Raw genomic sequence first — 23,229 nt, 5'->3', positions numbered from 1 at the left:
TCTCTGTAACAGCCCTTTCCCGCTGCTGAATGCCATTGTCAAAGGTAACTTTGACAAAGGTAACTGATGCTGCTGGTGTCTGTCCGCAGGACTCTCAGCAAGTGACTTCCCCTTGCTCAGCCCTCTGTATCTGTAAAATGAGGAGTTTGCTTTGGATGCTCTGCAATGTTGCATTTAACTCTCCCTTTCTAAAGTCTAAGCATTTCACAGAACTATTTACAGGTCACAGGGCTATATTTGTCAGAGAACGGACATGCATTTTCCTTGTTCCCCTTCTCAGGTAGTCTGGATAGCTTTTTTTTTTTTTTCTTTACATCTGCTTGCCCTCTTCTGTCTCCTATTGCATCATGCTTGTCAAATTTATTCCTTTCCTTTCCTGTCTCTATCTAGCCAAGTCCTTCACACTAGAATTGCCTTTGTGTGTGTATGTGTGGCTATTCCGCAGGGTAAGCACTTCATTTCAGACTTGCTTCCACTAATTAACTACAAAATTAAGTAGGTGAATTCATTGATTCAGCACTTGGTTTGATGTTTATATTAACTCTTAAAAGAGAAGCCCTGGATATGGCCAGAGGCTTGACGGGAATCTTTTCCCCCCTCCCTGCCCCCCAAAATCTCCTTTGACTTCCCACACTACAGCTATCTCGCTGTTTCTCAGAAATATTCATGCATCTGGGGAACAGCCAAATGACCCACCGAAGCTGCCTCAGACAGGAATTCTATTCTTCGTGACAACGGAAAGAATCTTGTCTTGTTCTTCTTCTCCATCCCCAGCTTACTGCCCAGGGCTTCAGTTCTACTTTGGATATAACTGGAGAATAGGATACCTATTCTGTGTCAGATACCCTCTTAGCCCCTGCCCACCTGCCCCCAGTTCCATGCGGAAAATAAGTGTGCATACCTGGTGGCAATTCTCACTTTATTCCCATCAGAAAGAATTTATGTAAGAGGCTGTAATAGGGTTCCACACCACACATCAGAACCATCAATGAATTTTCAGCAAAAGTACAGACTTAAAATCCATCTTTGTTCCTGTTTCCAACAACTGCACCTTGTTTCATTCTTTTTTTGCCTCAGTGCACAATAACCACAATGAATATCAGGAATAGTGGCCATTTGTCACAAAATTGTGTTTACCTTTTTTGTTATTGTTGTTGTTGTTGACATTTTTTCCATTTCTATAGGGATTCATGGCTTCTTTCAAACCCCTGCAAATAACATCTAGCTGATAAAATATGTTTTATGATAAAATAGAGTGGAACATGGTTTCTAATAGAGTAACATCCATCGTAAAACAGGCTTTTCTTGGAGCCCATCCAAGCAGTTCAGTTACTCTTCTAAAATAATTGGATTAAAAGAAAAAATGTACTAAATATGTGTTCTCTGATTTTCTATCCCTTCTGTACCATGTGTCCCTGTTAAAATCCTGAACTAAGTGACATTGCCTTAAGACAGTTCACTTTCGTTGTCCCATTTATTAAACCGTGCGCAATGATTGTTAGCAGAAATTCAGAAATTGACCTTAACTTCCCACTGCAGCATCAGCAGTCACCTCTATTGTTCTCCACCCAGAACTTCATACATGTAGGGAACCAATTGAGGACAGTTGGGGAGACTGAGGCTGTGGCAAACTGCTACATGCCTCTATGTAGGACCCTATGCCTGAAGGAGTGGCTGGATAAGAGAGTCTGCTTAGTAACTATACGCAAAGCTCAGACACCCCCAAAAGAGAAACAATGCTCTGGGACTTTCCACCACGGACTTGTTACAGTTTCTATCCCCGGCCCTAGTTCCTGGTTTCTGTATGCCTACACCGAAAGTCCCCTGCTGAAGCTCCCTGCTAGAATCCCCTACACAAAGAGGAACTTACTGCCTATATAACCAGAGCCTTTCCAATAAACGAGGTCTTAGTCTGTTACCAGCAGGCTGAGGCCCTCGTGCTCCCAGCTTTTGTCTCTATTCTCTTGTTTCTCGTCTCCCACCCAATCCTCTCAGGTTCCCTTTCGGTGAGCTCCTGGCTGAGGAGTCGGGAGCGCCCGGTGAGCGAGCTGGTCTCGTTCACACACACACTTGTACCACCGCGCTGATCACATCATTTAGTAATTGTGTGCTTGTTATCCATCTTGCACACATTGTGAGCTTTTTCTATGTAGGGCGCCAGCCTTAGTCTTCTTTCTGTACCTCTTTGATACATAGTAGGTACGCAATGAATTGAAAGAAAAGAAATGAAGTGGTGAACCCTTAAATCTTGGAATTTGTTTAAAGCAAGAATTAATCCCTGTAATAATAATTCAATTTAAATTTGAGTAAACTTTTCTTTTGCAAAATTCAATATCATAATATTTTGAATCACTGTGTCTAATAGTGCTAATAAATTCATCCTATACACTCGTGCTATAAGACACTACGTTGTGTTTTAAAGCTTATCTACACATGGTTTTATAAATATGATTGAATCAGTGTAACTCAAGGAACTAGTTTCAACCAAGTTAATCATTTACCCTTGGTTACTTAAGAAAAAAAAATTCCCACAATAATCCATAAGCTCTACTTTTTAGAGGGCAACAATCTCATATTTTTAAATTTATCCTGAGAGAGCCAGGGAGAAGAAGACACCTAAAGTCATGTCGATCTGTCTCAGGTGGCCCAAATTAAACTGATAATTGTTAATTCCCTTTTCACGTCCTCTAGTATATACATAAACACACAAGTTTTTCCTAATACAGTGCATTCAAATTCAAAAAAGCTTTTATTTATAATATTTGAAACTTAAGTATGTATAGATGCATATCTATACATATGCACATAATGCATATACACATATACATATATAAGTATATATGCATATACACATAGATATACACATATATTTCCTGTTAGATCATAGTTTAGAAATCTGTATTTTACTTCTAGTGTTTCCCTGTACAGCTATCATAAGAGCATTATACTTTTATTAAAATATAACTGAAATGTGGGGGATAATAGGATAAATGAAGGGTTATTTTACACTTGTAGAAGAATTACATTTTTTTATCATAAAAGGTATATACTTATAGTTGGTATTAAGTGTGACATAATTGCTGCTCATTCAATAATTTGTACAAGAAAATATTTTGAAATCATATTCATTTGAAAGCCAAGTACTTTTATTTTAACTCTTTCTAGCAAAGATGGTAGCCCAACTAAAAAGTTAAAAGTGAAAAAAAAATGTGTTACAGAAATGTTTACGTTGCTTTCCATTTGAGAACTTGCTGCTTAATTTCAGCTCCTGACATTTTTCTACAGTTGGACTATAATAATTGATTAAAGTAAAATAGAGTTTTCCAAAGTAATGTTGGGTATTTTGGCCAGTTTTGATACAATTGCATAATTGTAGATTCAAGGGAAATATGTGTATTTTACAAAGTAAGATCTGTGTCTGAGAGTAGGAAAGCTAGTATATCCAGATGATCAGTTTTGAGTAGAGGAATTTGAATTCGCACACACACATAACCTCTTTTAAAGGATAAATTATCATTCAGGAATCTTTTTTTTTCCCTTTGAGGATGTAATGCGTTTATTTGGTGTCTTTGCAGTGATAGAAAAAGAGAATGAATCATAGGTTCACCCTCTGTTCGTGGAATCTGAATAATTTAATTAATGCATTTATAATGAGACTTGCTTTCCTCTAAGATGATTAGTGGTTGAGACTTTGAACCAAAGGAAGATATTTAATTGAAATTATGATTTCTCACTAGTGACTATTTTCTATCTCTCTCTCTCTCTCTCTCTCTCTCTCTCTCTCTCTCTCTCTCTCTCTCTCTTCTTTCTTTTCTTTCTTGGATACACTAATAGTTGAACAAACCTGGGAGCATTTGTTCTTTCTTTTTGAGTCTTATATACCTTAGAAGTATAATAAAAGCCAGGAACTTTTACCCTCCCCCCTCTACACATAACATTTTTCAGTTATCTCAGGGAGTTCACAGAATCCCTTCCATGGATCTTGGTTTAAAATAGATGATTCTTGGAACAGATTCGCCTGGATCATCTACAAAGCCAGAACTCATAGAAATTGTTGATATTTATCATAGGCTTTGATTTTTGAATCAAACATGAATATGTCAAAGAAGGTTTGAGACCATTATGTTCCCATATATTAATTTTCTCTTGTTCATTGAGTATACAGAACTGGACTCATAGTATTCTACACTTCCTGGATGATTTTATTATTTTTAGTAGCAGTAGTAGTAGTAGTAATAGTAGTAGTAGTTGTTGTTGTTGTTGCCATTGGCGAAAACTATTAAGAGCCACCAAATAGCTCTTTTCTCATGGAAATTTCAAAATATTTTCTCATTATCAGTTGCATTATTTCATGCAACTTCTATTTAATGAATCCTCTCAGCTTTTTGGAACTCCCAAGCATATCTGTGTCAGTGTATATTCAGTTTGAAGGATGCCCATTGTAATGTGCAGACATGGATTGATGTGTCATGCTAAGGTTTTTAGTGACATTTTATAGCACTGAACTTTAGATATAACCTTTTGGAATAGGACTTCATGCTAGCCTGACTGGAATTATATTAATAACTAAATGAGTTTGGAGATAAAGCCAATGGCCTGTGCACCGTGGCTTATTCATAGCTTGTCAAATTGTAGGATGTGATAAAATGAAATGCTGTCATACGATCCACTGGGTCTGGGATGCAGTTATAATGAGTCCATTGGTGTCCGCCATGCTGTCCACATGTGTCAACCACAAAGGAGGCCTTTCCTGTGACAGCCTCTTGTACCCTCATCCACACTAACAAATCAGGGTCTACATTTAGTTTATGGAAGTGAAAAATTAAAGTGTCATACCCCAGTGAGAGGTTTAGGATTGAGAGAAATAATGGTTTTCTTGCTTGAAGGTGCAGGAAATGTCCCAAGCTCATATTCATTGAGGCAATTTAAGCCAGAATTAGGACCTTAGCATATTGGACATAAAACACCTGCTATGTGGTATGGTACCTACTACCAATATATGCTAGTTACGACATCCTGTCTATTACATAGACTTTTAAAGTTAGGAAAGGAAGAAATTTAACTCTTATTCTCAACCTTTGTGTTCTGCAATTTGGGGAAAGGTATTTAACCTTTCTGAATTTCCCTTTCCTGATCTGTAAACTCCAGCTGTACTGCTGCCTCTCCCACATTCAACATTGTTGAAAGGCTGGAAACAGATGGTAAAGCAGAGAAAACTATAGACATTTTATATACGAGAGGCTTAGGGTTCATAGTCTGCTGTAAAGGAAGGATTCCCATTGGGACTGGTTTTGGAATAGCAGTCTGGTTGCTTTTCCTTAGGTAGGATCGATATCTGGATGAACTGGGGATGGTTGTGTTGATAGCAATTATTTTGGGGTATCTAAGGGGCTTCAAACTCTTTAGTGTATGAAGGTCTCTTATGATTTTTAAAGGCTGCTCAAATTGAGGGTTTACAACTCTGTGGCAACACCTGGCTTGCAGTGGGTGCTTCAAGGTCATTGTGCTCAGCTTTCTCCCAGTCACCTTATTGAGGAAGGGAAAAAAAATAGAAAAAGCATTAGCACTGGCTTCCCCAGATTGTTTGTATACACTACTGTGATCAAAATCACCAGATATGCATGATAACTCTCAACTTCTTTCTGCCTGTAAACAGTCAATGATCTTGTTAGTTGCAGCTGTAGACCCAGTGGTAGCGGAAATCTTTGTTTATTGAATTTCCAGCTTCCAATCAACTGTGCAAGGAGCAACTGTGTGAAAATAAAAGTCAATAGCCCCCCTCTTCTCCCCTCTTTACCTCTGCCTCATCACAGGAGGAATTTGGGTTCTTAAGTTGGCTGAAAAAGTATACTGAAATATAAGGGACTCTTTCTCTGTTTTTGAAAACAAGAAAATGTGAGTATTATGGGCTGAATTGTATTCTCCAAAATTCAGAATTGAGGTTTTGACCCCCCAGTGCCTCAGAATATCCTGTATTTGCAGATTATGTCTTTAAAGAGGTGATCAAGTTAACATGAGGTTTTTAGGGCAGGTCCTAATCTCCAATGACTGGCGACCCTAGAAAAAGATGAAACTTGGATGCAGACATACAAGCACAAAGAAGAAAGTCGATGTGAGAAAACAATGAGAAGGTGGCCATCTGCAAGTGAAGGCGAGAGGCTTCAAAAGTGCCAACCTTGCAGACACATGGACCTTGGACTTCTAGCCTGCAGCACTGAGAAAATAAATTTCTATTATTTAAGCCACCCGGACTGGGGTATTTTGCTGTGGCAGCTCTAGCAAAGTGATACAATGACAGCACAGTGTTTCCCTTAACTGGGTTGGAGAGCTATGGCTAGCATAAGAAAGAAATGGCCTAGTGTATGTATCCTCTTAAAGGAATGCATTCTCTCATCATCACTTCCAGCAAGCAGAGACCATCATTGTGGCTGCTCACCAGAATAGGAGGTGGAGGACACAGAGCTGCTCCTTCAGGAAAAATCTTTGGATTCACCCTGGATTCTCCACATATGGGTTAGTTTCATGTGTCTTGGATAATACAACCTCCGTCCATTCTGTACTTCTTTCCAGAGAGATAGAGTCTAAGATGGAATCATGTTTTCAAAGGGAATTCATTAGATGTTCCAGGATCTGCCTCAAATGTAAGGAATTTCTTAGACCCTCTTTTGACTTTCTAAAACTTGCTATCCAGGGGATATTGTACTCTTGGAATAGGGCAGGGATAAGAAATTTTCATTCCTTGGAGTACAAAAAACCAAGGCTTTATATGAATACCCTGTTCAGTATTTGTATAATTTTATTCACTGTGTAGAATTTAATGAAACAGATCTCAAGTTAAATAAATGAGAAAGAAAAGGTGGAATTTTGTTAGTGTGATTTTGTTGTTGTTTTAGGTTAGTGATGGTAGTCAATTTGGAGTGGTACGGTGGGTATTTAAGAGCAAGTTTGATGTAAGATAGCCTTTGAATTTAGTCATGATTGTACGCTATCAGTACAAGCTCTTTTTAGAACTTCTATTTCCTCAGTGTTGCTTTCATCACCATAAATAGAGATAATAGCAAATAGGTTTAGTAATCGTCACTGTAAGTAGGTATAAGTATAATGCCCACTTCATTGTGTTATCCTTAATTGAAAAAGAGTATGCACCTAGCATACTAACCGGCGCATAGCAAGAAATCAATACATGTTTGCTACCATCATTCTTTATAATTACTTTCAGCACATTCTTTGTAGTAGAACTCTTGTTTAGGCTAAACAGACATGTTATGTTGACTGGACTGCTAGGCACCATTGCTATTCCCTCTTATTATGAGAAATACCACAGTTGTAACATTAGAAGTACAGCTGAGATAAGACTCTGAGAACTCTCTAAGATAGCAACGTCAGCTGTAGGTTTTAAATAAATTCAAAATAATCCTAGCTGAGGCCCGTCAGCTAAGGTTCCCTCTAAAACACACAGCATTTAAGTACCAATATTAGCTGCCTCTTTCAGAAGATAAAGCTAAAGAAGTATAGAGCCCAAAACTGGTTTAAAAAGGATTGAAAATTACACGCCTAAATGACACAAGATACCTAAGTGATTCTCCCTAGAATCTCTAAACCAGTGGTTTCCCAGTCCCTGTTGTGCACCAAGATCTCCGGAAGAAATTTAAAGTTATCAGTACAGGAGTTTCACCTGCTAATGCAGACTCTCCAGGGATGGGGCCTGCATATGAGCAGGTTTTCAAAGTGCCCGGCATAATCCTGGAGTGCATACAGCTCGTATTGATAGTCATGGTTCTAAATAGACTCTCCAGGTGGGTCCCAAAGGGTCGTGTGTTAAAAGCCATGTTTTGTTTGTTTGTTTCTTTAATGATCTCTTTCCAAAGCCACAGTTTCATGTGATATGAATTCTAATCCAGTCTCTGAAAGTCATGGGGCTGTCCTAAAGAATGTTTATTTAGGTTTTCAGTATCTCTCCATGTTGTCTTCTTTTAAATATATACTAGTTAGAGTAATATAATTTCAAGATTAAACTTAAAGCTCTATCTCAAATCATGAAAATATAATATCATAGACATTTTTCTAACATAAACTCAGAATCACAAAAACAGTTTGCTTTGTACTCGATAAGAAACATGATTTGTTTCTTTTTAAGTCTTCTTGGATTGTGATGCAATGCAAACCCATGACCTTGTTGTAACTCACTCTGAAGTGTTTTGGGCTGAAATAATTTATGGTATTAGTTTCTCATTGTAAAAAGGCATGTACCAGGTACTTTTGTTACCAAAAATCCAGGTTCAGCTGCTTGTGCATGAAAGCCAAAGTCCAGGAGACAAGGGTTGGTGGAAAGAAAAGGAGATAGATTCAAGATGCCAGCATTCCAGGAAGATGGCAGACTCCTGTCTCAGAGGCTGTCTTCCCCATTCCTAGAATGGCCAGAAGGTTTTATAGGTATGTAAGAAAAAGCAGAACAAAGGGTGAGTTAGGTGATACCTGGGTGCTGTTGTCCAGAAAATCACATCCGAAGGTCCATTCGTTCTGAGATAATGCTATCTAGTACCTGGTCATAGAGGTGATTTATGCATCATCTGGTGGAAAATTGTGAGAGTTGCAGCCTGGATTTCAGCGTCTAGAGGTCTAAAGCCTGAAACAATTTCTTGTAAGTCCATGTTCTGGCAATTAAGCAGATTAACGAGGTACACATGTAACCTTGGGAAAATAGGGCAATTAAATCAGGGAGGAGGGGAAGGAACCATAGAAAAGGAAAAAGGAAAAGAAAAGTAAACTAGAACGTTAAATCTTGCAAAATATACCATCACCCTTACACTTTGATGTTGCCAATCAAGTAAAAAGCATTATTTGTTCAAAGGACCTCACCACCTGATAGGATGGGGCTTAGGATAAGATTCTACCCTCTCCCAGAAAGGTATCCTTGTTCTTTCCTTCTTATATGGAAAATTGGTGATATAACAAGGGGTCAGGGCCTTTTGCTGACTAGGGAGCTCCGTGCCATTCTCTTAAAAGACTGAATGTCCCTTCCTTCTATTGGCTTGCTTTCCATACAAAATTTTATCTCCATATGGAAGAGGAATGGGGAAATCAATGAAGATTTGAAGTAGGGAGTTTTTGAAGCAGAAAGCCAGTAATTACGGAAGTTACATATATTCCTGGACATAGCAGGCAGTCTATCACACTTTCTAGCATACAAACCTAACATTATTTTCATTGAACTTCATTCTACATTTCCCTATTTTCTTTTCAGTTTACAGTTCTATTCCCATTTGAAGCAAACCTAATACAGACGCTCTTGTAATAGGGTTAAATCCTGGTAAACCTATCGTAAGTTGAAAATATCATAAATCAAAACTGTATTTAATACATCTAACTACCAAACATAATAGTAGTCTAGCCTACCTGAAAATTACTCAGAAAACTTACATTCACCTACAGTTAGGCAAAATCATCTTGCTACCACTTCCCAGCCTCACAAGAGAGTATTGTACGGCATATCACTAGCCTGGGAAAACATTAAAATTCAAAATTTGAAGTATAGTGTCTACGGAATATTTATCGCTTTTGTACCATTGTAAAGCTGAAAAATGGTACGTTGAACCACTGTAATTTGGGGACTGTCTATACTTGAAAATTCAGATTTGATACTATTATTAGTTTTACACAAAAGGCCCCCACAAGGTCCTGTTAAGCACCTCATTTAAACACTATAGCTACATAAAAAAACACCGCAACAAAACATACTTTCACTCCACTACATTGAAGCAGCTTTAACGTGTAAAATAAAGTACACTCACTAATACAATTAAGTTATAATAACTCAGTAAATTGACAAGTTTTGATTAAATAGTTATTAGGAGCCACGATTATGTAGGCCATTGAGTGTGACACTGAAGTTTGACATGTGTCTCAGGTTAAGAATTCTATATTCTGAGAACACAAAACGTGCTCTAAAAAATAATTAGCTACCCAGCCTCCCCCCAATAATAGTATGTTCTGAAGAGCAGGTTTATATAATAGAAGCAGGGCTTGCCATTGAAGGTCAGAAAGGGAAGGTTTTAGGAGGAAGGTAACACATGAACTGGTCCTTGACAGAGAGGAGATTAAGAATCCGTGTTTGTGTTAGACAGAGAAGAAATGGTTAATGCTCTAAAATTCAACATTCTGAAATGAAAATTTCATAGCAAGCAATGTAAGGCAATGGAAAGAACATGGGTATTAGAGCCAAAGCAATCTCGGACTAAATCCTGTCTCCATGATTTACCAACTAGATTCTACTGGGCAAGACATGGATCCTATCTTAGTCTTTTATTTTTCTTTTTTCATCTTTAAATGGGGTTTATAAACTTGCCCTAGAGAGTTGTTGTAAGGATTTCATAAGCTATCTATGCACAGGATTCAATAAATGGCTGTTCCTTCCTTTCCCATTTATAGGACTTTGAGCAACACTGTGTTCACTATAGTACATGATGGGCTTGCCAAATAATTTAGATGGTGCCGTGGGAACTGTTGGAATAGAACGTGGCTGCAGCAGTTTAATTCTTTTATTTTGTTTATTAATTTATTTTATAAAGACACATTGGAAAATGTACTCAATATTTTTACTAAAATATTATATTAACCACTCTAAAAATGTAGAAATGGGCTATCTATGTATGTTTAAAATATGTCACATTCTTCCTTCTCATCCTACAAGCAAACAAATTATGTTTAGATTTGCCATTGCCCTCGCAGCAACTCAAATCACCATGAATTGAGCAGACTCCTAGCAGGAGTATTTTAATGGTTTATTATGTAATGGTTTATGTATTCATATAATCCCTCCATCGAATGCGGACCACATACTTGTGTGCCTGAGCTGAATTTTATTGATATGTTGTTTTTGTTTTTTGTTTTTTTTTCTCTTGCGCCAAACTCTGCTGTTCAGATTTTAATTCCTGACAATACATTAGTGCCAAATGGCACCATTAATGCTGTGAGGAGTTGAGTTTTGCTGAAATATTCAATCCCTGCTGTGTCTATCCTCCAGAAAAGAGAACAATCCAATCTTCTTCATTGGTTGTGACTTTAGCTGAAATGTGGTTTTTTATTTGAGATACTTTGGGGTTGCAAAAGAAGATAATAGAATATTCAGACTATGGAGGATTTCGGAAGCAGGGCAAACCGGAGCCCTCTATTAATGTCTCAATGTTTGATGCTCACTTTGAAAACTGTTTCCCAACATTATCTATATTCTCCAAGCACATTTAAATGACTTCAACAGGTGCGATAATAAAATGGCACTGCAAAGCATGAACGTGAAAGACATGAGGCAAAGTAAAAGGGCAAAGTAATGAGATCAATCATGCCAAAAGGATAATGAAAGACAGACCTACAGAGCCTACTCAGAGAAAAAGACCTGGGAGCCTCTATTTATAGCACAATGGAAGAAACGTTGATAGAATTTGCATGAAGTGCTATGGGAAAACGGAAGGACGAAGCATTAATTGTGCTAGAGATGGGAGGAGGTGAGGAAAAGAAGCAAAGTCTTTGTTTAAATCTGTTGCCTTCAAAACATCAGATTTCCAGTTGTTCCAAAAATCAATCAAACAAACAAACAAACAAACAAACAAAACACTTGGACTGCCCTTTTAAATCTGTGGCACAAGACCCTGACCTTCGGTTATTTAATTTGGTGTTGTAAAGCAATACTAGACAGTGTGTTTCTGTCTCCCTAAAATAGCCTGTTAGTCACGACACATATGTCGTAATGGATGGTCTGTGTATGTTTCAAATATGTAAATTTCCAAAGAGGTGGGCAAATGGGCACCTGGATATCTGGAAGAAGATGTGGCAAGTGTCCTCACTCTCCCCTGAACTAGATGGGAAATGAGAACAGACTCTGAAATAGCAAGCAGTGATTTATCCTCAAGACAAAAATTTCTCTTAGCAGTTTTCCCAGGGTGAGTGCTGAGAGGACAGAAAGAATGATGGTCTAGGAATCTCCATCCGATTCAGGTAGCAGAATTGGTTCTTCAAGAGCGGCTAGATGTATTCATTAGTACGGGAGGGGAAAAAAGAAAGAAGGAAGGAAAAAAATGGAAACGGAAGGATAAAGGGAGGGAAGATGGGAGGGAGAAAGAAAGGAGGGGAAAAAAGAAACCTTTTTATGGTCCAAAGGATGGAAGTCCTTTACATCTAACAGTCAGAGAATTCAGCTTGAAGAATATGTACGTTGTTCTTTTTCAGCCCTTATTTTTCTCCCTACACTGTGTTTTATGGGGTGACTAACGTGAGTGAGTCAGAAGTACAAGCGTCAATGAATTTAAAGTTATTCACCAAGTTAACTTCAAAACCATTTTTTAAGTCACGATTTTGAATTGAGGATAGCTATAAAAATTCGGAAATGTGGAAAAAAAACCTCATCCACTCTAAGGGAGTTTAAAGTGTTGGCAAACGGCGTGCTTCTAGCAAATAGCTCTGCCTTTTCGTTTTCTGTGCACTGGAGACAGCCTTCTCGCCCAGAAAGGAAAGAGCATCCTTTTTGGAGGCACACAGTGCGCTCTGTTTTCAAATACTGCTTCTTTCACTTGGTTGAGTTGGTAGCTCACATTTAATGAGAGTCTACTATATGCCAAACACAGTTCTAAGTTCTTTACACATAAGCATTAAATAAGAAATGGACCAAGCTCTTGTAATACAGGTATCGAAAGTGCAATGGCTCAAGCAAGATGTGGATTTCATTTTTCTCTCACGTAAGCAACAGAGGTTGGGGCGGGGAACTAGGCAGTTGGGGTGAACTTCTCCATCTCATTCTCCTGGGACCCGGGTTCCTTCTGTGTGGTCGTTCTTTATCCTGTCTGCTTTGATCTGCCTCTGTGTGAAGTTGACTCTCCAAAAACATGGCCACCTATGAGAATGTAGGACGGAGGGCTTTGTTTGCAAATGTGACCCTGAAGCAGCATTCATACTGTGTGCGGACCTTCTGTCATCCAGAACTTAGTCACATGAAAGGCATTCTCTTTAATGGAGGAGGAGAAACCTAAACCCTAGCTGCGTAGCCTTGTATTCTGCTAGAATGCAGGGAGATGGGACCATGATTCTTAGGATTTCTGTGTCTATAGGTTACAAGTAACCCCTGAATGGTGACCCCCGAAGTTGGGCAACAGAGCAGCCCTTTTTGGGAGGTACTAAAAGGAAGGGCAGACTGAGTGTGAAGAGACAATAAGCAGTGTCTATCATGACATATTAACTTCTTTAACCCTCAAAATGACCAGCCAATTTTATCTTCATTTCTACAGGCAATTCAGTCATACATGTTGTTTAAAATCACTTGTCCATGTCTACAGAAGTGCAAGATTCAGACAGTCTTGCACAGAATTTGTGCTCTTATTAACTATTATATTTCCGCTCTGCTACAGAAGCTAAAGTTGTTGCTACTACTTTAGTAATTAAGTGCAATCAATACATCAATATTATTAAGATCCTACTGTATTCAGGTAGCTGTGTCATGTCTTGTATTTTTTGTTTGTTTGTTTTTTTGTCTTTTTATTGTCCTTTTTTTTTTTTTTCCAGTGGGGAATTTGGGTGACTGGATTTGTGGAGCATATGTTGGAGATTTCAACCTCTGGCTAAAAACAGCCCTTTCTTCAGCTTCATCACTGCATGCAATTTTTGTTTCTAGTAGTATGTGGTGATGCACTCTGTTTTTAAGACATGTTCCCCATAATGGAACCTGACTATTTCATTCCTTTCTCATATCTCACGGCTTTTGAAACTCCTTTTTATCACCCAGATTTATAATCTTGCTAAATGTTGGTTAGGCAAGATGAAAGTGGTTTCTATACTTTTCCAGTAAAGTCGCACATAATTTGCTACCGCTCGGGAGAATGCCCTATGCTGCCTTCTCCTCAGCATTAAAGATACATCAACCACAACAAAGGGTCTTCCCTTCTGGTAAAACCTAATCCTAACCTACATGGTTTGGGGGTACTTTATTATGGGAGAAAGACAAGTTTCAGTAAACTTGACTGTGTTCTTATCTTTTACCAGTAGCATTTAGTGTTCTTTTGTAAAAATTGTACTACATAATATATATATATATTTTTTTAGCTGAGCCATCTTGCTACTTGTTGGCAGCTCAGCGGCTGCTCAGCTCGGGCCAGGCAGGCATCGAACCGCTGTTGCTCAGAGCTCAAACTCTTGAGCGAGCTCTTAACCACTACATAATATTTTTAAAAGAATTGTTTTCTTTATACGTTTTGTTAAATATTGTATGTACACATGCATTTTGCATTTTTTTTCTGCTTAGCTTTTGGAAAGTGGCAGAATTAATTTTTAAAATAATGGTAGGTGGAGAGAAGAAAGGAGATAAATGTCAATGGTTGCTTATTAATGAGCAATATGTTATTTGTTATTCATGTGTTATTTGCATATGGCAATTTGGTTACATGAATGATGGTCTTTGATGCTTATCCCTGTCATTTCTCAGGACAGCTCCTTGGACTAGTATTCCTTTTATTTCTGTAGTTCTCTCACCTAAATGCAGAATAGGACACTTTTTGGGGATGGGTATTTTTAGAGTGAAGGCTGAGATGCCGCCTGCTTCCCTAAATTCTTGCTCTGACTCTCAACTTGTAAGATGTGAGACCCTGGGCAAGTCACTGAACTTTCCATCTCTTGGTTACCTCACTTGCAAAACAGAGATAACAAGAGGATGAAGCTCAGAGAATTGAGAGGATTAAAGAAGTTAATGGATGTAGCAGTAGCTGGCACATGGTTAGCGACTGATACAGTTTAGCTATTTATCATCATTTTTTTCATTGTCATCTCTATGGAGATTTGGCTAAGTATCATTCTGTTATTCCTATGGTGATGTGTTGGTTGCTATAATAAATGTATTGGCCTGATGACATAGAGAACTTCTACTGCAGCAAGTGAACTATTCCTTCCTCGTTTCTGCTTAATCTGCTTCAATGGAAGATGGACAGAAGCATTTTAAGCAAAGAATAGTTTGAAGAACCCAGACTTTTTTCACTCTTTCTATTCAAAACAGATTTAGGTCACAGTCAAATGTAATGATAGGCTTAATTAGAGATGAGTTTAAACACTCATGGTAGAAGGAAAAAAGACCCTACAATTGTTTTTTTCCTTATTTGCTTGGTAACTTAAGTGGTCACAAAATTTGATAGAACAGATTCTCTATAAAAAGCGTTTCACTTCTTATTAGAAGTGAAATTCCCTTCTTATAATGGGAATTGCTCTTAGGGGTCTTAGATTCTAATTGGTGAAAAAGACAAACACAGGAAATAAATTATATAATAATGTAATATACATATTATTATAATTGAATAATTCAAATAATTACCACTGTCCAAATGTATGTTGAGAAAATTGATACTAATATGAGTTGAAATAATTGGAGAGATTAGGCAGAGATTGTTTGTGAGGTGGATTTTTTATTTCCCAAACTCCCACCTATGGACAAGGCAAGTTCTGAGCATTTAGATTAGGTTCAGATCCAAACTTGAGGACCAGAAAGTTGGGTACTTCACTATAAAAGATTCCCACTTTTTATTTGTAGGTAGGGTTGAAAGATTCATCTAGAGACTGTGAAGCATGATACAAATGAATCACAGTCCTCAATTCTGCTATTTGTAAAAGACAAGCACATTGCTGAAATATTTAACTATACAGAGTGCCTCATTTGGTAATTCCAGAATTCTTTTTTTTTTTTAAAGATTTTTATTGGGGAATTGGGGGGATGGGAACAGTGCTGGGGAATTGGGGGAAGGGGAACAGACAAGTTGCTGTCATTTTGGTAATTCCAGAATTCTTGAAGGGCTAATTCTATTACAGAATCAAACACTCTGTTGATGTGCCACCCAGGTCCTGATGTAGGTTTAACAACAGGTTATCACTACTGGCTTTTAAAAAGTAAACCCATTTGTTTTCACATAGAACAAGAAGTTCAGAGGGAGAGACTTCTGATTCATCTCACTGGCTCAAGAGCAGTATCAAGGACACTCATCTCTCCATCATTTTGCTCTACTGTTCTTCACTTGTCACCTTTATCTTTAGTAAAACTCCTCTTAGGTCACAAGAGATTATGACAGTTGTAGGCATCATATCCAGGCATGACTTAGAGCAGGACAAAAGGGCTTACCTGTTTCTTGAGTCTTTTGAGAGTGAGGAAAACTTCCCCAGAAATCTCCATTAAGACTCTCTTATGTTTTGTTGCCTAAAATTCTTGTCCAACCAACCAGTAACAAAGGAAATGAGACAACCATAATTGCCCCAAGTGAGTCAAGACCCATTCTTTAAGGCTGCATGGAGAGGTATGTGGAAGACGGTAGATGCCTGAATAAACTCGGAGTTTACTTGGGAACTAGAAAGGAGGAGGATAAGAATACATGTTCTTAGGCATCAACAATGTCTATTACACTTGACATACAGTAGAATACTGTTATGTTCTTATTTATATTAAAGAAATAAAAACAGGAGGACAGAAAGGAGGGAGAAAGGAAAAGAGGGAGGGAGAGACAGGGAAGGCAGGCAAGCAAGAAGGAAAGAAGGAAGGAAGGAAGGAAGGAAGGAAGGGAAGGAGGGAGGAAGGGAGGGAGGGAGGGAGGAAAACACCTGCATGATATGTTTTGCTTACTCTTCACTACCAGCAGAATTCTACTGATTTGTTTCTGTCAGTTCCAGGTATAGCATAATAAACATATCATTGAGCAAAGCGTTAGAATCATGTTGTCAGAAACTGTTTAGAATTGGGTAGCCATTACTTCTTCCTTGGCAAGGGAGCAACTCATTGCAGTAATGTATTAAATAGCCCTTCAACATAGAAGAGCCAAAAAACAATGTCCTTTGGAACTAACACTGAAACAGTACCCAAATTAATGGAAAGTGCCTACACTAATGAAATAAAACATCAGGGTTTTGGCAGGAGGTGACTGGCAGAAACACCTGATGGCTCGATACATCTGTCTTCTGAAGACATAAATGAATCCCTCCTTGTAAAAGAGAATGAATAACTGTGGCTGAAGCAAAAGCAGTGGTCTAAAGAAAACGACTTCCTGCCTTCTGCCGGAGTACATTGGAGCACATTTCTCAGCCTGATATCTTTCTGCCTACTAAATTAAGATCCTGGCTGTGAAGATGAGATAGACTCTCTATCTGCAGTCGTGACTACTCTATTATTTAATGTTCAGTTAGAGAAGATATGATACAGGGGTATTGTATCTCCCTTCATGATTTGTAAGGATTCAAGAATTGTAATTGTGTAGTTAATTGACAGGTTGATTTATAAATTCCTTTATTTGTTCATTCGTTCATTGATTTATTCACACATACATTCATGCAATTACTTAAGAGTATTGGTTGTTTTCTAGACAGTTTTGTGCTGGACCCATCAAATTTTGCAGAGGCCGAGGTCTTAGGTTTGAGTCACGTGTAGGGCAGTGTAGGAAATGAAAGGAGCTATGCCATGATATCCACCAAGATCTCCTCTCCATAATTCTTTCCTAACACTCCTTCCAACCATGCAGTGCTTTTATCATTACTTCCAGTTCCAAGAACAGAACATGGAAGCGTAGGCATTAAGTACTATTCAAAGTGACTTATTGTTGGTGGTGATCTTGGCTTTGAACCCATGATAAGTTATTCCAAAGCTGGAATCTTTCTACCATGAATTGGATTGTTTTCTACCCTAATCACAAATTTACCTTTTTCTCTAGATCAGCAGTTCTCAACCTTCCTAATGCTACAACCCCTTAATACAGTTCCTCATGTTGTGGTGACCCCCAACATAAAATTATTTTCGTTGCTACTCTATAACTGTAATTTTGCTACTGTTATGAATCATAATGTAAATATCTTTTTGTTTTCCGATGGTCTTAGGCGACCCCTGTGAAAGGGGGTCACAACCCACAGGTTGAGAACCACTGCTCTAGATACTCAGATAACTAACAACTCTCTATCTCCCCAGAATACGTGACTAGGTGCAAACCAATCCAACATAAATAAGAGATGCATACATCTCAAAGTTGAAATCAACCGGTGGTAGCACTAGGAAACTGTGCATTCAAGAATATTAGAATTACCTTTAAGAAATTAATAAATGGATTCTGATTGAGAACCTTTAAGCTTTTCCAGAAGTAAAGTATATGAGGCTGGTATATTGATGATGTAATATCTAACTTGCCTTATACAGTACATTTTGGTTTCTCTCTAAAGGTTTCACTATCTCTCAGATAAATTGACAGAACAAATGATCTTGGTATAAATGAGATTTTACCAAAAATATTTTGCATTTGTATGGCAAGTGATTCTTCATCAAGTATTTTCCAACCCAAGCAAACAAGCAGGGGGCAGATTCTACTCTAACCCTGTGAGTGAAGAGACTGAGGTTCAGAGAGGCCAAGTAGCCTGCACACAGTCACACAGCCCAAGAGCAGCTGCACTGAAATTTATTTCCCCATTGCCTAAACACTCTGTGGGTTAGATGTATTGGACTAAACAAATTACTTTGGATAATATTTTTAAATAGTTCTCTCAGAGATTATAAATAATGTTTGGGTAGATTTCATGTATCTAGAGTAGGGGGACACATACATCTGAGTCCTGAATATTTATCATCCTTGCTACATTGACGCTTCAGAGCAACATCTAGAATTACCATGAAGGTTTCAGGAAATACCCAGTGTTTCTCAAATATGTCAGTAAGGTCTGCACCCTAGCCAGAGTTTTTGCATTTGCTGGTCCTTCTGCTTGGAATGTTGTAGAGCAGGTGGCCTTGTGGCACTCCCCAGTTGGCCCCACAGTTTGACTCGAATGTCACCTTATCAGGGAGCTCGTGCTTAACCACCGGTGGAAAACTACAATCCTATTCTTCTCTACTTACTTTTGTTCAAAGCATCTTAGATACCTAGATATCTTAGTAAATAGAATTTATTCATTTTTTTTTCAATTGTCCATCTCCCCCTCTAGAATGTAAACTCTGAGAGGCAAGATGTTTTATTTGTTGTATTCACTGGAACATCCTCAGTTCCTAGAAGAAGGCACATAGTAGGCATTCAGTGAATATTGTTGAATAATTAATAAAAAGATGCATCCATGTGTGGGTGTGCACACACACCTATACATTCATCAATTTAAGAAATGTTACGATGTGTATTGCCCTTTAAGCGAGGGGGAGTCGTATCGGAAATACGCAAAAATGATATATCACAACAACAATATTATTATAAACCGTTGATCTGTGATCGCCTTTCTTCATTAGCCTGGACAATAAGGATTGTTGCTTCTTGCTCACAGGGCTATCTTCAGAGATGTATAGAAATGAATGGTAAGTGGCTCAACCCTTCCTGTCCAACCTTTTCATTCTGCTTTCTCCCCAGTCCGTGGCATTATCTGGGCTTCATTCAGACCCTCAGATCCCTTATGCTGTTTCCTCTAACAGTCGTCAAAGTTCACTTTCAAACCCTCATTTTGACTAAAGTGTAAATGACTAACATCATTATATTTTACCAGCCCCTATCATCCTTTTAGTAGAAGTTAGGATAAAATGATGAACATTTGTTCTGGCAGTTTGGAGCTTTGTTTGGGGGCTTTGTTTGGCAGTTTGGGACTTAACCATTTGGGGTTTAGCAGCATTGGCACTTATATCTGGGAACTCAACAGGATGCAAGTGTTAGCTGCAAAGAGACAAAGAAGATCGGAAAAGATTGGGACCTGGAATTAGGCTTGTTCACCAGACAGCTGTTTTCTCTGTCTACCATAAAGATAAGATCTAGAGAAATTGAATTCATTGCACAGTTTCATAATCACTTTCAGGATTAACAAGAGGAGTCAGCAATATCATTTATTACTATAAAAAGCTATGTAGTCGGAGTAAAACTATAATGTAAAGGGCACTTCAGAATAGTAATATGGTAGTTAAGCACCTTATAGGTGTTAACTTATTTACTTCTTAGAACAACACTATAAAATGTTTCATTGTTATTCCATTTTAAAGCTGAGAAACCTGAGCCAGAGAAAGGTTAAATGACTTACAAAGCTGAGGCCCCTCAGCTGGTTTGTCAGAGTCAGGACTTGAACCATGGCAATGGGTAGCTACTGGAGTATAGTGCCTCTTAAGGGTTAAGTTTAATAATCCATAAATCCATTTATTCCCATCCATTACTAAGAGCAAACCCTGTTTACCCTAATCCTTTCAAGAGAAGAGCAGGACAATATAAATCATTTACATAGTTAGTTAATCACTTAATCATCATGAGAGTTTTTAAAGACAGATACTGTTATTCTTATTTTTATAGGTAACTGAGACTCATAGAGATGAAGTAACAAGTCTTACATCCCTCACCTAGAAAGTGTCATTCCTGGGATGCAAAACAAGATTTATCTGATTCTATACCAACCCTATACACCAGTCAGCTTCTTTGCTTGGTATTTAGCCCAAAACACCAAGTAAACTAGCAAATAAACAAACAATAGGAGATGCTTTTGAGAGCATTCTGGTATACCTCTGGTTTCTAATAATGCCTTTATAAAATCAAACATATGCTAGAGACTTAAAATCTCTCACAGCTCCTGTTGAACCCACTAGTCTGGAAGTAGCCTTAGACAGTTGAACACAAACTATAGTTATATAGTTATAACTATTTATATAACTATAAAGCTATAGCTTAGCTGAGAATCTAGGCTAATGATAACTTTGGAATTAAGCACAGAATGCTTCTGCAACCGTAATAAACATATTTAGGAATTGCTATTCTCTGTACAAATGCCAAGGGGCATTCTATACCTTTGAGGACTAGATGAAATTTCTTCTGATCCAGAAACCATTTCTCTCTAGTGTCACAAGACATCTCTAATACTTCAGCCAGACATCATTAATGTGTTTTTGCAAACACTTCATTTAGTAGCAGAGAGGCACGTGGAGCACGGGAAGAGGAGCCGAAGGTTTCCTATTTCTGAAAAAGACAGGACTGATGTTTTGTGCAGTGATGTGTTTATGTGAAAGTACGTTAACAAAACATATTATTTATGTAAATAAACATAAAACATGCTGTGTATTTTAATGTATGGATTACATAGAGCTTTTGATGGCTTCACTTTTATTTCTCGTATGTTCTCTACTGCGGTAATATAGGAGTTGCCCATTCTGTGTATTAAAGGTCAAAGGGACAAGTAGAATTGATCCTAGGCTCCCTTTTATAAGCTGGGCCATTTTATCTTTGCCATCCTGTGGGTTCTGAACTATCTCTGCTCCACATACAAACCCTGTTTGGGAGAAAAATATAGTAAATATTTTCAGAAAGGTCCTTTTATTTTTTGCCTTCTCTTGGAAACCTAAATCAATACTTGACCTTTTCATACCCCTATCAGGATAAAATGGAGTCTTTCTGTGCTGACTTGGAACTTTAAAGCATGTGGTTAAGATCCATTTGTCTTGAGAGCTCTCTATTCTTTGAGGTGCTGTGTATGTATGCGTGTGTGTGTGTGTGTATGTGTGTGTACACATGTGTACGCATGAGCATTTGCTTGAACCGATTAGCAATAACACCACTATTACAAGAAAATAATAATTGCTTTATTTCACCTTTATCATTTCATTTGAATCCTCTGATTCCATGAAATAGAATACATAGATGACAGATAGATATGTGATGGATGATAGATAGATAGATAGATGATAGATATAGATAGATATAGACATAGAAAGGTAATAGGTTAAATATAATTGTACATGAGTCATTGAAACACAGAGAAGCTAAGTTCATGTAGCTGATTAGAAGCAATGTCCAGATGCCATGCAAGCCTCCTAACATTTAACCACAAAGGGGGTTAACTCCCAAGATGCAACTACCAAGGGCCCAGATAAACATGTCATCTCTGTTGTGTCACAGTACAAAACGCTGCAGGAGAACAGCAGAAATTGATTTGTTTGTCGAAGTATCCTAAGGACCAAAATCTGTGTAAGCTATGACGTATAAGCTGTTTTAAATTTAACTTATTGCTTCCCAGGAATTTCTTTAGATTGAAATCAGAGAAAAGGAGGGACCCATGGGTGTAAAATGGGGTGAAAGGTTTTCTTTTGTTTGTTTGTTTCTTTCTTTCTTATCTGAGGTGTATACACGCCCCTCAACCTGTGAATTGAATGGTTCTACAAATGCATATTCCTTCCCATTTCAGTTGCTGTTATTTTCTGTCTGCATGCTTTCGGGGCGTGAGGCTGAGAGCAGTGCAGGAAAGGGGGAGGTTTGGAAATATCTCTGGTTATGGGTGTGAATTTAAATGCGCCTCACATTTGGAGGAGGAGTGGGTGCACAAGAATCTACTGTGGACTCTGCAGTACTTGCTGTCTATCAGAGAAGAGCCTTGGGATGCATTTTGCTTCACCCACTGAGGAGTTAAATGACGTCACACACTTCCTTAGCTATCCTACTATTTAATTACTTCCTCTTTACAGGAGCAAGAATCATCGCTATCTCGCAGTATTATCATAAAAAGTATAATTAATGTATCTAAAAACCAACAAGAGGCAACTAACAAAACGTGATCAGTGAAATGTCGGTCTTTTCTCGTTGACAGGACAGCAGGCATACTGAGTGACCTCCTTTCTGACTGCTGAGCAGCAGGAGCTGCACTTGTTTTTGCATTTCTTTCTTGCAAAAATGTCTTGGCCGTATCAAATGTACTATTATTGCTTACAGTTTCCCAAAGAGAATAACAGATTTCCTTGGACTTGAAACTCGCTAAACCTGAAAAGACAGATCGATCTCACGTTTAAAACTGTAATTAAAACCTCAGCACAGGAAATAAAGGAAGATACACAGGGCCAGTTCTCTTCTGAGGTGAGAAAAAGTCTCTCATCACAAGTTGGTATTAAGATCACCGTGGTTCTGGTTTTCAGTTCAAATAGATGGTTAACTAGTCTGTAAAAACAAGCAAAGTCAGATGACTTGAAATTGTTCTGTACTAAATCGAGAAGAAAGGAGTATCTTATCAGGAAGAAAGGCAACATCATACTGTTCATGTTTCTTTACTTAATCAAGTCCTTCGTCACTTTTTTTTTTCATGAATGAATCTTTGAGGAAAAAAAGCTAGAGATTCACTGCATATTTTAGTGAACAGAGCATTTTAGGTATGATATATTTAGAGACATCAGGTTACTTTTATCCAGTTTTCTGAATAATGTTTTCCAGGAAAGGTCATTAGTGTGTGTGTGTGTTTGTGTGTGTGTGTGTGTGT

The 23,229-nt window shown here is 38.0% G+C and overlaps 1 protein-coding gene across 8 annotated transcripts in view; it reads left to right on the top strand.

Annotated features, from left to right (window-relative positions):
* LRRC4C (leucine rich repeat containing 4C) overlaps nt 1-23,229 on the top strand; it is a 712,446-nt gene that overhangs the window by 562,873 nt on the left and 126,344 nt on the right. The window contains exon 1 of one of the 8 annotated variants that reach the window (XM_019627151.1): nt 22,814-22,832. The exons of the other annotated variants lie outside the window; for them this stretch is intronic. The gene's annotated coding sequence lies outside the window, so the exon portion shown is untranslated. Of the gene's footprint in view, nt 1-22,813; nt 22,833-23,229 lie in introns of those variants that run through there. 8 annotated transcript variants of the gene reach the window in all.

Source organism: Hipposideros armiger, unplaced genomic scaffold (genome assembly GCF_001890085.2).
Source record: "Hipposideros armiger isolate ML-2016 unplaced genomic scaffold, ASM189008v1 scaffold_715, whole genome shotgun sequence".
Taxonomy (NCBI): Eukaryota; Metazoa; Chordata; class Mammalia; order Chiroptera; family Hipposideridae; genus Hipposideros; species Hipposideros armiger.
This window is presented reverse-complemented; position numbering and strand designations above follow the sequence as displayed.